Genomic DNA, 14,184 nt, shown 5'->3' with positions numbered 1-14,184 from the left:
TTCTCTAATAAAAAAATCCCAAATTCACTCTTTAAAATATTCCAAAATTCATGTTCTTGCACAATGAAAACAGACCACTATATATATATATATATATATATATATATATATATATATATATATATATATATATATATATGAGAGAGAGATCAGTTGGTCAATGTGTTATTGATATATTTACAATTTTAAGGCAATTTGGAAGCCTGATAGTGTCTATATCATCACAATAAAATAAATTCTAAATATATATATGCTTTTGTTTATCTATCTATCTATCTATATGCTTATAGATTATTAGATATCTATATACTTATATGTTTACTTTTGGCTTTCTTATCATATAAAAATTAGAGCCCCCCTGATCCCTTCACTAACTGGGATGTAGGGAGCCCCTGCAGCCACAGCTTCTATGAGCAGGTCTCATCTTGTCTGCTAGCTGGGCACTCTGGGTATGTGATGTGGGGATGTGAGGTTTGCAGGAGGAGGGTGGGAAGAGGTGTGGGTGGGCGTAGGGGAATGTGTGGGGTGTGTGGGTGGGTGTGGGGGGATGTGGGGTTTGCAGAAGGGGGGTGAGGGGATGTGAGGTTTGTGGGGGGACAGCCACATACTGGGCCAGGCCAGGTCATGTTGGGTCAGCCAGGCACATTCTTCATGAGGGTCAGGCGGTGATGTGCCATGGCCTGTTGTAGGCACAGTACTAAGGCTGCCCATTGCCTCCTGACCCTCATGAAGAATGGGCCCAGCACATGCTAGCTGGGCCAGCCAGGCTGGGTCATGCCGGGCCTGTTCTCCATGAGGGTTCGGCAGTGATGTGTGGCCCCAGCACTGTGCATACAATGGGCCATGATGCATCATGCCTGACCCTCATGGAGAATGGGCTGGTCCAACACGATGTGGCATGGCCTGCTCAGCTAGCATGAGCCTTTGGACAGGAGCAGTGGGTGCCAGAGCCACGTGTCCCGGTCCTGTGCAGAGGCATGCTAGCATGCCATGCCAGAGCAGGTTGGGTCAGGTTCAGCTGGACCTGTTCTCCCTGCACAGACCATGGAACCAGCAGCACTGCTGCCAGTACAGACCAACTGGTGCTGCAAGGGGTGGGGGGCGGGTGTGTGGTGGTGTTCCCCAGAGACTCCACATTCCCCCCCATACCCCAAAACCTCCCCACCAATCCCCATACCCTCCACCACTCCCCACATACCCCACACCCACAACCCCCCTTTACCCATGTGGTTAGGGCACTGCCCTGGGAGATGTGGGTTCAGGTCTCCCCAGGAAAAGAGTGATTTGAGTCTCAGGTTTCCTGTATTTGGGGAGAATGCCATGGCCTAGCCTAGTGTTTCTCAGCCAGGGTGCCATAGCACCCTGGGGTACTGTGAGATCCTTTTAAGAGTGTCATGAGTATAGTTACATGAGAAAACACTTGCGCATGATTGACAAGATAAACCCAGAGGAATCCACACTAGGAAAAGGAACCCATAGTCTCATAGTTTCAGAGTAGTTAGGGATCAGAAGGGACCTAAATAGATCATCTAGTTTGACCCCCCGCCACTGGCCGGAGCACACGCTGGGATCACATGACCCCAGACAGGTGTTCATCCAATCTCTTTTTGAATTTACCCAAGGTAGGAGTGAGGACCACTTTCCTAGGAAGTGCCTCCTAATCTCTAACCTGAACCTATTCTCCAGCAGCTTCTGACCATTGTTCCTCATCACCCCAGGTGCTGCTGGGCGGAATAGGGGCCTTTCCTATTTGCTGCTGATCTCCCCTAACGAGGTTGTAGGCAGCCACCAAATCCCCCCTCAGCCTCCGTTTGCTGAGGCTGAACAGGTTCAGGTCCCTCAGCCTCTCCTCATAGGGTCTGCCCTGTTGCTCAAAAGCAGTCTGATCTGTTCATAGGATCAAAGCACGGTATAGCTTAAAAGGACCTCATGAAGTCATCTAGTTCAGCCCCCTGCTCAAGACAAGATCACCTGTGACTAAACCATCTAGGCCAGGTGTCTATCCAATCTGCTTTTGAAAATATCCAGGGATGGAGACTCCACAACTTCTCTACCTTGCCTGTTCCAATGCTTGATCACCCTCATAGTCATAAAATTCCTCCTATTTTCCAACTTATATTTCCTCTGTTGCAGCTGGAGTCCATTGCTCCCCGTCCCATCCTCTGTGGTTGCAGAAAAGAGCCCATCTCCATCCTCTCTATAATCATTGTGGTCTTTCTGAGTTCTTTGCAAAAGAAGAATCATTCTATTGTTTTTCCATTGTCAAAAAATAAGTGAAAGTGAAGAGCCAGCATTTTTGAGGGGTGCTTGGAGTGTAGCAAGGGGTATCTTGAGTGTATGGCATAGTCACAGGGTTGTGAAGCATCACAGCTGCCTGATCCTATAGGAGTTTGGGGCATACCCAGAGCACACATTTGTGAGGCCTTGGGTACTGATGGTGTTTACACATGTGCTCCAGGGGCGGAGGGCACTTTAATTAGAGCAGCTCTGTGAGTCGCTCTAATTAAAGTGCCTGGAACATCTTGTATAAGCATCCCTGTGCTTAAAAATGGCAGCAGGGTCACTTTAACTAAAGCTTGTTTGATGAGCAGATATGTGGCTGAGTCATTTTGTGGATCAAGAGCTTGGTCTTTCAGAGAACAGTAGCTTGCACATAAACATTCTGGTCATAAAGTGGTTTGTCATGCACTAGTGATTGGCACAGATATATCTATAAATAAGGATCTACCGAATTCATTGCAGAAGTGGGGTGTGTTGTGGCTCCTTTAATCTTGCAGATTTCCACACACTGCCCACCCTCCCAATTGGTGAAGGGGCCCTGCTTGCGGCCTGCAGCTTGCTCCTGCTCAGTGCAGAGGTGAGAAATGTGGTTTTAAATATGGTGCCGTTTTTGCCTCCCACCACTGATTGGCTTCAGGGTCCTGGACAGCCCTGCTGTTTACTGCCAATTGGCAGGGAGGCAAAAATGGTGCCATATTTAAAACCACAGTTTTAGCTTCCCTGCTGATCAGGAGGGACTGGTGGGGTCCTCTGCTGATCAGCAGCAAGGAGGGGGCAAGGGGAGAGGTGCACACAGGAACATGCAAGATTAAAAGAGCCACCATGCACTCTACTTCTACTGTGAACTCAGTAAGTCCCTATCTAGAAACACCCTCTCCTTATTTTAGTATTTGAGGGCTTGACATCAAAGTCAATGGGAGTTTTGCAATTTATTCCAGTGGCTGCAGGTTCAAATTATAAGTGCCCTAGGCACTTTGCCTGGTCTCTCCAAAACGTATCTCAAATCAAATAAGTAATCAGTCAACCGTGTTTTAGTCAAGAGTCAAGATGAATAGGGCAATGCCTTCTGTGTAAAAAAATAAATAAATAAATAAATAAATCTGTGGGTGGGTTTGAGCAGTGTCCTACAGGACCTTCTAATGACTACTTAACCAGCAGGTAGCCTAATAGGTAAGTAGCCTAGTAGCAGGCAAGTAGCCATTAGGAGGTGGGACCCTCCTTTAATAATCCAGTGAGGAAATGTATCTAGAGTATCATAAGTCACTCACAAAGAGTTTTGATTACACTTGGTCAAACTTCTTATTTAAATATAGTGTGTGTGTGTGTACACAACTTTATATACGTTACCAATCTGAGACAGGATTGTACACACACTCACTATATTTAAGAGAATTTTTTATAATTCATTTAAGGAGTCCATGGCTTTACATTGAAAGATGTCCAATAAAACCTTTTGGTCCACTTAATGAAAGCAAGAAGGAGCTTTATATGTTGAATTAATACAATTCTTCAATGTTTCCCTTATTTTGCTCTTTGTATTTGAAAAGTAACAAAAATTTTTAAAAAAACGTAAAAATGGATGTGTAGAGCTTCCACCAGCCAGTACATAGTTCTTTGCTTACTCCTCCCTGCATTAAGTTGTTTCTAAATGGTTTGCAGGGGGTGGGGTGGGGAGATGTTTTATAATATCAATTGCTTTGAAAAGAAATTCTAAACACAACTAGAATTTCCAAAATAAAATGCCTCTCTTTTGTAAGAATTCCTAAAATTAATTTGCAGATCAATGGGAGGATGGCAGACTTGCCAAAAAGATATCAAATATGTGGAAAGATCTGGCCAACTCAAAAAACATAAAAGGGCTAATTGTGTTCCTAGCCAACAAAGCATTTCAGCACCTGCTTAATTGGCATGATAAAATATAAGCATATGGTTAAATGTTTTGCTATATTGGGTCTTATGTTAATTCCACTGCACATTTCTTCCCCAATTTTTTTCAAATCTTTTTTTCAGTTTCAGCCTGGCCTCTCTTGATAAGCTAATGGCAAAGGCAGTTTTTTTCAAAGGAACATTCCCAAGGAAAGTATAGCAATGTATATTGAATAGATATAGTCAATAGATATTGAAAAAAATGATATACCTTGTATCTGTGGTTGACTGTAAATGGAACCTATGCAATTTAATAGTAGTAATTAAAATATGGGATTGTTATTTAAAGCAAGGTTATTTAAATATATTATTTCTTAAGGAATTGTTTTTTTCACTGTTTCAGGTTTGTGGTAAGGTTCACTACAACATATCTAAAGTAATGTACATTGCAAGAACCATTTTATGGCAGAGTTATTTAGTGCATCGCAATGCATATGTAGACGGGGACCAGGGTTGGCTGGGGCATGAGGGTGCTACCATGTGGGGGGTTGCCTGCCAGCAAGTGTCACGTGGTAGCACCCTCATGCCGCAGCCAGCCCCTGTGCTGCAATTTGAGCCAGGCAGAGCAGCTCCAGGGTGGCAAGCTTCTCTTTGTCAGCTGGGGCAGCTCCTCCCCTGGCTCAAGGTGCTGCAGTCTTGGGCACACATGTAAACACTGCACTTGGGAGCACTGCACCCAGATTGTGCTGGAGTTTATTCAAGCACACTAATTCCATGTGTAGATGAGCCCACTGAGTATGAGAAAAATTATTTCTAAGCTTAGTCTAAGGTATCAATGCCATCAAAATAGTCGATATAGCTCTTATCATGTCTATGGTCAGACAGTTCATGTGAAATATTTGTTTCATAAGAATTCACTCATATTTCTCTTTCCAAAGCTAGAGACTGAAGAGCTGCATACCACATTGGTTTAATTTCTGAGGATGTTTCCAAGGTAGTGGGAGAAATTCTGGCCCTGTTGAAAACAGAGAGGGTTCCCAAATGCGAAACTCCCACTGATTTCACATATGGCCAGGATGTCATTCCATTAATTATTTGATTATATTTGAATATTTTGAATATTTTAGAATTTCATTATTTATAATCAAACTTCTGTCTTCTAAAATAGCCTATTCGGGCACAATACTTAATCCATCAATGTAATTTAAAACCATGTGCTTTTCAAATCACCCTGAAAAGGGTCAGATCTGCACACAATTTCCAGCATGTTTGGATTGTAAATGTTTCTTAATTTATGTTCTTTGGCTTTTATCCAAAGTCGTGAGCCTTCAATACTGTATTGATGCATCTTCTAAAAGTACATTGCTTTGGTTTCATGGGGATAGCTGTGGTTTGAGAGGACTAGCTAAAGTGTTATTGAGTATATATGATTGTGCTGAGGTACAGGAAATTAATCCATAGCTTTACCAATAAAAAGTTAATGTTATGACACGGCTTTTACCTTGTATCTGAAGGTAAAATCATATACTTATTACTAAACAATTCTTCTTGAATCTGCTTAACTACCTTTAGGAAAACAGGAATGTTGTTTCATGTTGATAAACTTACCATGTCACCAACATATAGGCAATGAACTTTCCAACAATCTATGCCAATCTGATCCTTGATTCCATATCTGGTCATTGGTTTAACCCTGAGTGAGAAAGAAAGTCCCACCAGCCAGGTATCTGAGAGGTTTCTCAGTGCCATTTAGGAGCACTGAGGACTCTCTGTATTCTAGTTGCAACTAATGTCCAGAGGGAAATGGGAAGAATAAAATTTAGAATCTGGATAATGCATTCTAGAAAGGAAAAAAATGTGTGCAGTCCCAGCAGGTGCCTTGAAGCATGGGATTACAAGAAATGCAGGCAACCTGTATGGAGATCATATTTAATTTGAACACCCTCATGAAGATTCCAAAGTACAGAAGTGTAATAGTGCATATTCTGTTTGCTACTCCATTACTGGAATAGGGAGGTGTCTGTGTATCTCTGGAGGGTGATTCTATTCTTATAAAAGGGACACTGGAGGGGAGAGGTAGGGGCAGTAATACAATCACCCCTACACAATAGTTGAGTAATTCAGAATCAGTCTCAAGCTGCACTTTGGTCATCCAGTAAGAATAGAATTCTGCCCTAGGGCTAGAGACACAAATTACAGACAAACCAGTATAAGTGATTGGAAACTGGTTCAAATCTGTAACACAACAGAAGTTCAGTGCACATAAACTACTTTCAGAATGGCCAAAACTGGTTTAAGATAAACCTGGATGGCTGTAGCATCAGACTGAACTGATTTAAGAGGAAGAGTCACATGCATGATCAGAGGGCAAGAGAATATGCCTTATGAAGAGAGGCTGAGAACCATGGGACTCTTCAGCCTGGAAAAGCACAGGCTCAGGGGGGAACCTGGTGGCTGCTTATAAGCATATAAGGGATGTACATCAGGATCTGGGAGAACATCTGTTCATCAGAGCACCCCAAGGAAAAACAAGGACCAACGGTCATAAACTCCTCCAAGACCATTTTAGGCTAGAAATAAGAAAAAATTTCTTTACTGTCTGAGCCCCCAGGACCTGGAATAGACTCCCTCCAGAAGTGGTGCAGGCCCCTATTCTGTATTCATTCAACAAATGTTTGGATGCTTATCTTGCTGGGATCCTTTGACCCTAGCTGACTTCCTGCCTGTGGGGCAGGGTGCTGGACTTGATGATCTTCAAAGTCCCAGCCCTAACATCTGTGAAATCTATGAAATTATTGAACTTCTATCCCAGATTCCATCCAGATTCAAGTTAACTCACAGTCCCCCAGCATCCCAGGATGCTTTGCACCTCCTCTACAAACCTCACCTTGCAGGATGGCCAGACTAAGTGCTCCAGCTGTCTGCTCTGGCCGAGCAAGGAGGCATGCTCCATCATCCTCCAGCTTCTGGCCTGGGCCACTGCAGTCATGTGGCTGCATTTCTAGAATAAAAAATGAATGTCTGTTCACTTGCTTATCAGTTCAGTCTGTGCAGTTTAGACTAATCTGTGAAGATTGAATCAATTCAGCCTCGGACTTTTTGATTGTCTGTACTTATCCTAAAAACTGTCTACTTCACTTAATCTAAAAATTAGTCATTGCAACAGTAGGCCAAAGTGCCATTTGTAGAGCTAACCCTGCATAGCTGGTCAAATGTTTCCATCTTAATGAAGGAACAGAGGCAAAACTAGTATAGAGAAAGGAAGTGAAACTTTCCTGGCTGACTATAAAGAAAAAAAATCATAAAGATGTTGTTTGCCTTTACTTCTATGCAGGCATCAGAGATTAAGAGAGTTATTAATTTGGCTAATTTGACTAATTTATTTGGGGTTAGTCCAAGTCAGTGATTTTCAACCAGGGTGCCATGAGAGCCTTTGAAGGGTGCTGTAATGTGTGAGGATATAAGCAAATAGGCACTAGCTGTCTACCTGGCTGACCACCCCCCCCCCTCCCCCCAGCCAGTCCCTCTGCAAGGAGGTAATAACTGTAATATGTAAATTAGTTTTTTAAATTGGGTAGCACTCAACTCACACAAATTATGGAGGGGCATCCTGAGTCCAATGAAGGATGCCTCAAGTCCAGTAAGAGGTGCCTCAAGTCCTAAAAGATTGAGAGCCACTGGTCTAAGTAATTACCTCTTGTGACAGGACTAGGCCCCAGGGATGGCTGCGATGCCCCCTGGTGGCCACACAACTCCTGTCCCACTTTGGCTCCTTGGAGCACCCTCCCTTTCTCTCTTGCCTGTCATGACTTGATAGAATTATTTTACTGTTAAAGAGAGGTTGGCTCAGGGCCCCAGAGCAACCCCTAGCCTTTTTTGGCCAGTGGGTCCCTCCCATACCCAGCTGACCTTAGTTCTGCCGCTCAAGCACTAAGTTGGGCCCACTTGGCCGCATCAGTGCTGCAGGGCACCAGTTGCCATATGTGCTATTTGTGGTCTCCATCCTCCCCTCTAGCCATGTCCATGCCTTGCAGATGTTACTCTGTTACCCATGTATCAGCCTTGGCTTTGGCTCCCTAGTTGCTCTTGCTGCAGACTCCTATGCCTAGGCCCACTTCCTCTGGCCTGACTTGCAAGTCCCAGTCTGTTTCTCTCACCTCCTCTGGGCCCAAGCTCTGGTCCTCTCAGCCTCAGCTTGCCTTTGTCTCAAGCCCCTGCCCATGTCAGGACCCAAATCTGGCAGGTTCCCCACCAAACATCTCTGTATGGTCTCCTATCCACGCCTATTAGCCAGATTCAGTCCACTGGCCTCAAACTTAATCAGAAAATAAATATAAGCAAACTGTTTTACAATTGAAAGTCACCCCACTGGGTCATTGTCTCCCCTGCATGCCATAAGGCCCCCTAAAATAATTTCTTCCAGTTATGGGACAGCTCAGGTGCCTGCCAATCAATCCACTGCAACTCCTTAAGGAGCTCCTCTTTCTGCATCCTGGCCAGACTGACTACCAGGTCTAAGCCTCCATAGCCCCACCCCTTTCTGTCAGGTGGCTCTCCAACCACACACGGGGGTTTCCATTTAGATCTGATGGCCTACCTGCCTTCCTCTGCTGCAGCTTAGCTCAGCTGCTTGTGGTTGTTACTTTTGTGTTGCTTGGGGGTTTGCTCTTGGGCTGCTTACTGCAGTGCAGCTAGCTCCAGGATAGTCATCTCTTCAGTGGTAGCTCCTGTCCCTGTTGTTACTGACTTGATTGCTTCCTAGCAGCTAGCCTTTGCCCAGCTGCTGGCCCCCATACAGAAGTCTTAGTTTGTTGTAGCATCCCCTTAAAGCAGGATTCAGCAATATTTTTGGGCAGAGTGCCAAAACACCCTCAACCTTGACTTGTAAGGTATTGGTGTGCCAGGGGCAGACAGCAGGGGATCCACGAGGGCCTGATCCTTGTTATGGCAGGACAGCCTCGGCCCCTTCCCCACCATCTGCCCCAAGGCACATGTGTTAAGCAAAATGTCTTCATGTGCCAAGCTCTGGCACCTGTACTGGGGGTTGCCTACCCCTGCCTTAAAGTAACAGGAGCTTCTGGCTCCCTGTTACACCTAAGTTATTTGTTGTTTTGCATATATTTGAGGATTAATTCAGGATGTGATCCAAAGCTTTCCACTGATTTCACGTGACTTGGCCCCAGAATATTGGCTTTTGTTGAAACTGTCTAATCAATTTCATTGGACATCAGAGTCACCATCTGGCTTTTTGACCCTAGGAACCTCCTTAGACTTTGTAAAAGAATCAATACAAACAGTACTTTGTGAACAAGATATTGTAATTTTATTCCATATATCCTATGTAATTTATCATCTTATCGCTTAGAAGTTGTTTTAGCTTTTGCTGTATGTAACATTTTGTTATTTTATTCATAATTATTTATTAATATTTTTTATGAATCACCTAAAATGCATTAGTGCACATATGGGTTCTTTATAAGTACAGTTATCTTATTATTTTCTTTCTAATTTTAGAACATTGCAACAGATTACAATTATGTGCTAACAAGGCACAGCTGAATAGATGTTAGGGCATGCACAATATGTAGGAGTCTGGCAATACAAAATAAATTCTGCGTAAACAAAACCTAGACTTCTTGAGTAAACAAAGACTATAATTCTAATTTTAATGGGTGATTTTATTTTGATTTTTAAGAGCTCTTTGGGGAGAATACTGTGCACTGGATTTTGTTGTTTGCTTTAGAAATACCCAGTCTATTTCACATTAGGCAAACTCTGATTAAGGAACTAACCTGAATAATCTAAATGCTAGTACTTTATTAGTCTCTGACTTAAATTCTGAAACTAAAGCTGATTGGCAGGGACCCCATACATTTTTTTGATTGTCCTTATTTGTATTAATTTTTCCAGTTTCCTGAATTTTATAGGTAACTGGAATAGGAAAAAGAAATTGGTTTTGTGCCTTTTTTATGGTATACACAGAAAGCCTGAAATATTTTTGACTATAAAAGTTTTCTATTAATTTCTTTTTACTTTAGAAATCCAAGTCTGTGTAACCTTGAAGACTTTGTGGTAGTTAGAGCATTATCACAATATGACATCACAAGTGTTAACTGACTGACAGAGGAAGGACTTTTAGTCACAGTTCTTAGAAGTCTTAGCTTTTGTTTGTCTTGTTAACATATACCATATTTATTTACCTACCACATGCATCTTTTCCTTGAAAATTAACCACCCTAAATGGGGGTGCGTGGAAGGAAGTTGACTTCCACCCTGGAATGGAGGCAGGGACCTTTGCTTGGCACCAGTTCAGTCAGGGCTCAGTCTGCTGGACACAATGGCAAATCCAGTCAGCAGTATCACTCTGTCACCCCTTACTACAGGGCCAATAAATCTACAAGTTTAATCCTCTTGCGGCTGCTGTCAAATTGGGAGTAGCTATACTGGTTGAGCAGGATGGTGGGAAGGGGAAGAAAGAAGGAGAGTGATGCTGATGACAAGACTTCACCTCTGCTCTATGTGGCTGGAAGGAATCTTCTTTTCTTCATTCTGCCTTCCCAAAACAAAATATGTCCTCTTCAGAGGTGTGTGGTATGCAAATAAATATGGTGTTTAACTCCAATGACTAATGCTTCATCATGGTCCCTCTTCAAACTTCCCAGCACCATCGATTATGGTGTATTAGCTGGCCCATCTGATGTGAAGAATAAGGGAACTATCTATTAGGGCTGTGCAAAATTTCACTGGCTGTTTTGTTTCGACACTGTTTCAACTCATTTTGAGCTCAAAACGTTGAAACTGAAATGAAACAAAGGGCTTTGAAACAGCTTTGAAATGAAACAAGGTCAGTCGAAACATTTTGAAAGTTTCAAAATATTTTGAGTTTCAAAGCAGCCAGCCAGGTGGTGGGAGACAGGGGAGAACCAGGGGTGAGATCAGGCTGGGGAAGGGAACTCAGCCCAGCTCAGTTCCCCTCCCCAGCGCTGCAACTGGGCTGGGAAGCTCAGCTGGGCTGAGTTCCCCAGCCCGATCACAGCGCTGGAGAGGGGAACTGAGCCAGGCTGAGTTTCCTTCCCCAGCCTGATCAAAACGTTGAAACAGCATCAAAACAGCAAAACCATTTTGACGAAACAGAATGGAACAGTGTTTTCAAAATTAAACAAAACTTGAAACAAAACACTGTTCCGTTGAAACATCAAAACAGATGTCGAAGCAGAATGCTGCTGTTTTGCACAGCCCTATTAGCTATATCCCACCTCCTCATCCCACTACACACTTTTTTGGGACAGATGTACAATTCTGAGATCCTAAGAACTCCTGTGAACACCAGACCTATCATTGTGACATGCCCCTAAATACAACAGTGGGACAATTTGTCATGTGTTCTTCCCTTTTCTCTCTTTCCCCCTCTCTTTCTTTTCTTGATGTTTAGTGCTGTGGCATTTAAGGACTGCTATACACTCATGCAAAAGCAAGCCATAGTTTGATTTGTAAGATTTTGTAAGGACTGACAAATTTGGTCAGGGGTGAGATTTTGCAAATGCTTTGTTAAAATGCAGCTTTTCATGTGGTAATATGTTCTTTTATACTGGAACGCATCCTAAAACTTCACACATGTGCAGGAAGTGAAATCACACCTTTTACAGCAAAAGAGAGCTTAGCACAGTGAAACAACAGCTTTTCCCCATAAAAATGGCCTTTAGCTTATGTGGAAACCAGTGAATTACTCAAAGCAAAACCACAAAGTGTTTCATGAGCGGCACAATATTTTTTTAAACACCTCAGCTGAAAGAGAGGATGGGAAAGAGGAAAATCAGAGATGACACTATTGGCAGTGTAAAATATTCTCCATAGGATTTTGGCTCCTTTTCTAACATGTTTTTCAATTTAATGGCAATTTCAGTCCTCTTTCTTCCCTCTGTTTGTAACTCTGTACTACTTTCTCTACCCACCATCTCTCTCTCTCTTTATTTAGATGATCATTGGCTAGAATGCTTAGGGCAGCTCTAGTTAAAAATATAAGTGTAGTATTCTAACTTGCTTGAATATACCCTCATTATGCTGAATTTTTTTACAAGATGATCAGGAACATTGTGCTTTCACCAATAGGATGTTAAGTAATGCTATTGTCATTTTATGGCTTTCCACAGAAACATGCACTACACTGTCAGGGGGACCTAAGCAACTGCCCAAACTCTTTGTTGCAGAAGTACTATTCTGTAAAGTTAACTGCTGTAACTTGCAACTAGAATTGGAAGGAATGTCATATTTATTCGGGTCTTCTCAATTTTCTGAGTGGGTGGAATTTACAATGAAATAAGAAAGGGTATTTCAAGTCAGTCATCTTCTCTACTCTGTTTAGCTGCATTAGCTAAAATGCTTATACATTATGTCACTTTTCCAGGTTGCACCAATTTTGAATCTGATTCCCCACAACCAGCATACCTCCACAGAGATGTCCGGGTAAGCTGCAGACTGTCAGCAGAGTATGCAATTCTATTAATTATTCAGATGTTTCAGCAAATTTATGTCTATTGAGAGGCAATCTTTTTCAAATGACAGAGTTGGTTTAAGCATCGAACAAACCAGTTTACCTGCCCTGAGATGGTGCCACCACTATGCATAGGAAGCCTGGCATAGAAACTCAGAACAGGACAATGGGATTTGACTGTGGACAAAAGTACAGCAATAAATCAATGACTCATAAGCGAAACTGTAAGCATAGTATATCATGCACTGGCAGGTACATTCTTATGTGTATATGTGCACAGATAAAGAAACTTGCAAGTCTGTGTGTGGACATATACTTCTATGGTACTCTCTCTAGTAGAGTTGGTGGCATGTAGATGCGTTAAATTGTAAACCTGCATGTAGATTCAATAACCAGTTTTCTAACTACACATACCCCATACCTACATTTATGTGTTCTGCAGTGTTCACATTGGTCAAATAAAAAGCATCAGCACCACATCTATTTGTTTGCATTGAGGACCAGTATGTTTTCTTTGCACTTAAGTACTGTTTAGAGCTCTCTTTATGAGCTTCAATTAGGGTTTTGCTATGGAGGGCTTATTAGAACAGTTTTATTGGTACTTTAACACATTTTCTTTGTTAAAAGGTAGTTTAGAAGCTAGTTTAAGGAGCTTGTAAATGAGAGCTGCAGTGAGCTCTTTCTACTACTGACAAACTCATATCAAGAGGCATCCCAAACTTTTTCTTCAATTTGCTCAGAAGACTCCCCATTTTTTGGTAAGGCTGAGTTCCTACCAGCCTCTCCCAGAGTCTGATGAAAATGCTAGAGGATAAATATTAACTGAGCTAACTATTAAATGCTTAAGCCTAAGAGGTGGAAATTTAAATTTGGTTGAGGCAAAATATTTTAAAGAGAAGCAATTAACATGGCACTGAGTATTGGCAGCCAGCACAGCTAATAAACTGAAGGGGGGGCAGGGGAGGGGAGAAGAAATATCACCTAGATAAGGAGAATTAGAATATGTGCAATACTTGTGGCTGGGCAACTCCCTTGAGATGAAGCTGCAGTTCTCTTAATACATGAAAAACACACACATGCTCCCACACAGATGGCACATCTATAGATGAATATTAATGTAATGCAGTAAACTCTGGTGCCGTTTGCACTGGAGTTTATTGCTCTCAGGCACCGCATTTACTTGTGCACCTGGGACCACAGGATGTTGAGCTGGGGCTGCTCTGACCTGTTTCAGTGTGCTGTGGAGGGGCTGGCTGGGGCACAAGGGCGCTACAGTGTGGGGCTAGCTGGCAGGCAGCCCCACATTGTAGCACCCTCATGCCCCAGCCAGCCCCAATCAGCATCTATACATGCACTGAAGCAGAGTAAATAACTCCGCTGTAGGTTAGTACTTGTATCTGGCAATATTAACCTACAGCCAAGTTAATTAGATTACTCTGGTCTAATAGCTCCACATATGTAGATGGTGACGTTTTACTGCAAAGCTAATTAGTCAGGTCCACAGTTAAATATCTCATGTAGATGTAGGGTAACAAGATCATTAGTTT

General features: G+C 42.7%; 1 long non-coding RNA gene across 1 annotated transcript in view; it reads left to right on the top strand.

Annotated features, from left to right (window-relative positions):
- LOC132249972 (uncharacterized) overlaps positions 1-13,229 on the top strand; it is a 28,495-nt gene extending 15,266 nt beyond the window's left edge. Inside the window, exon 4 of the long non-coding RNA XR_009461521.1 lies at positions 12,551-13,229. This is a non-coding gene — a long non-coding RNA (uncharacterized LOC132249972). The remainder of the gene's footprint in view (positions 1-12,550) is intronic.
- The last annotated feature ends 955 nt before the right edge of the window (positions 13,230-14,184 follow it).

The sequence above is a fragment of the Alligator mississippiensis genome, chromosome 1 (assembly GCF_030867095.1).
Source record: "Alligator mississippiensis isolate rAllMis1 chromosome 1, rAllMis1, whole genome shotgun sequence".
In the NCBI taxonomy this organism is placed as follows: Eukaryota; Metazoa; Chordata; order Crocodylia; family Alligatoridae; genus Alligator; species Alligator mississippiensis.
The sequence above is the reverse complement of the archived record's forward strand: the minus strand, read 5'-3'. Positions and strand labels throughout refer to the sequence as shown.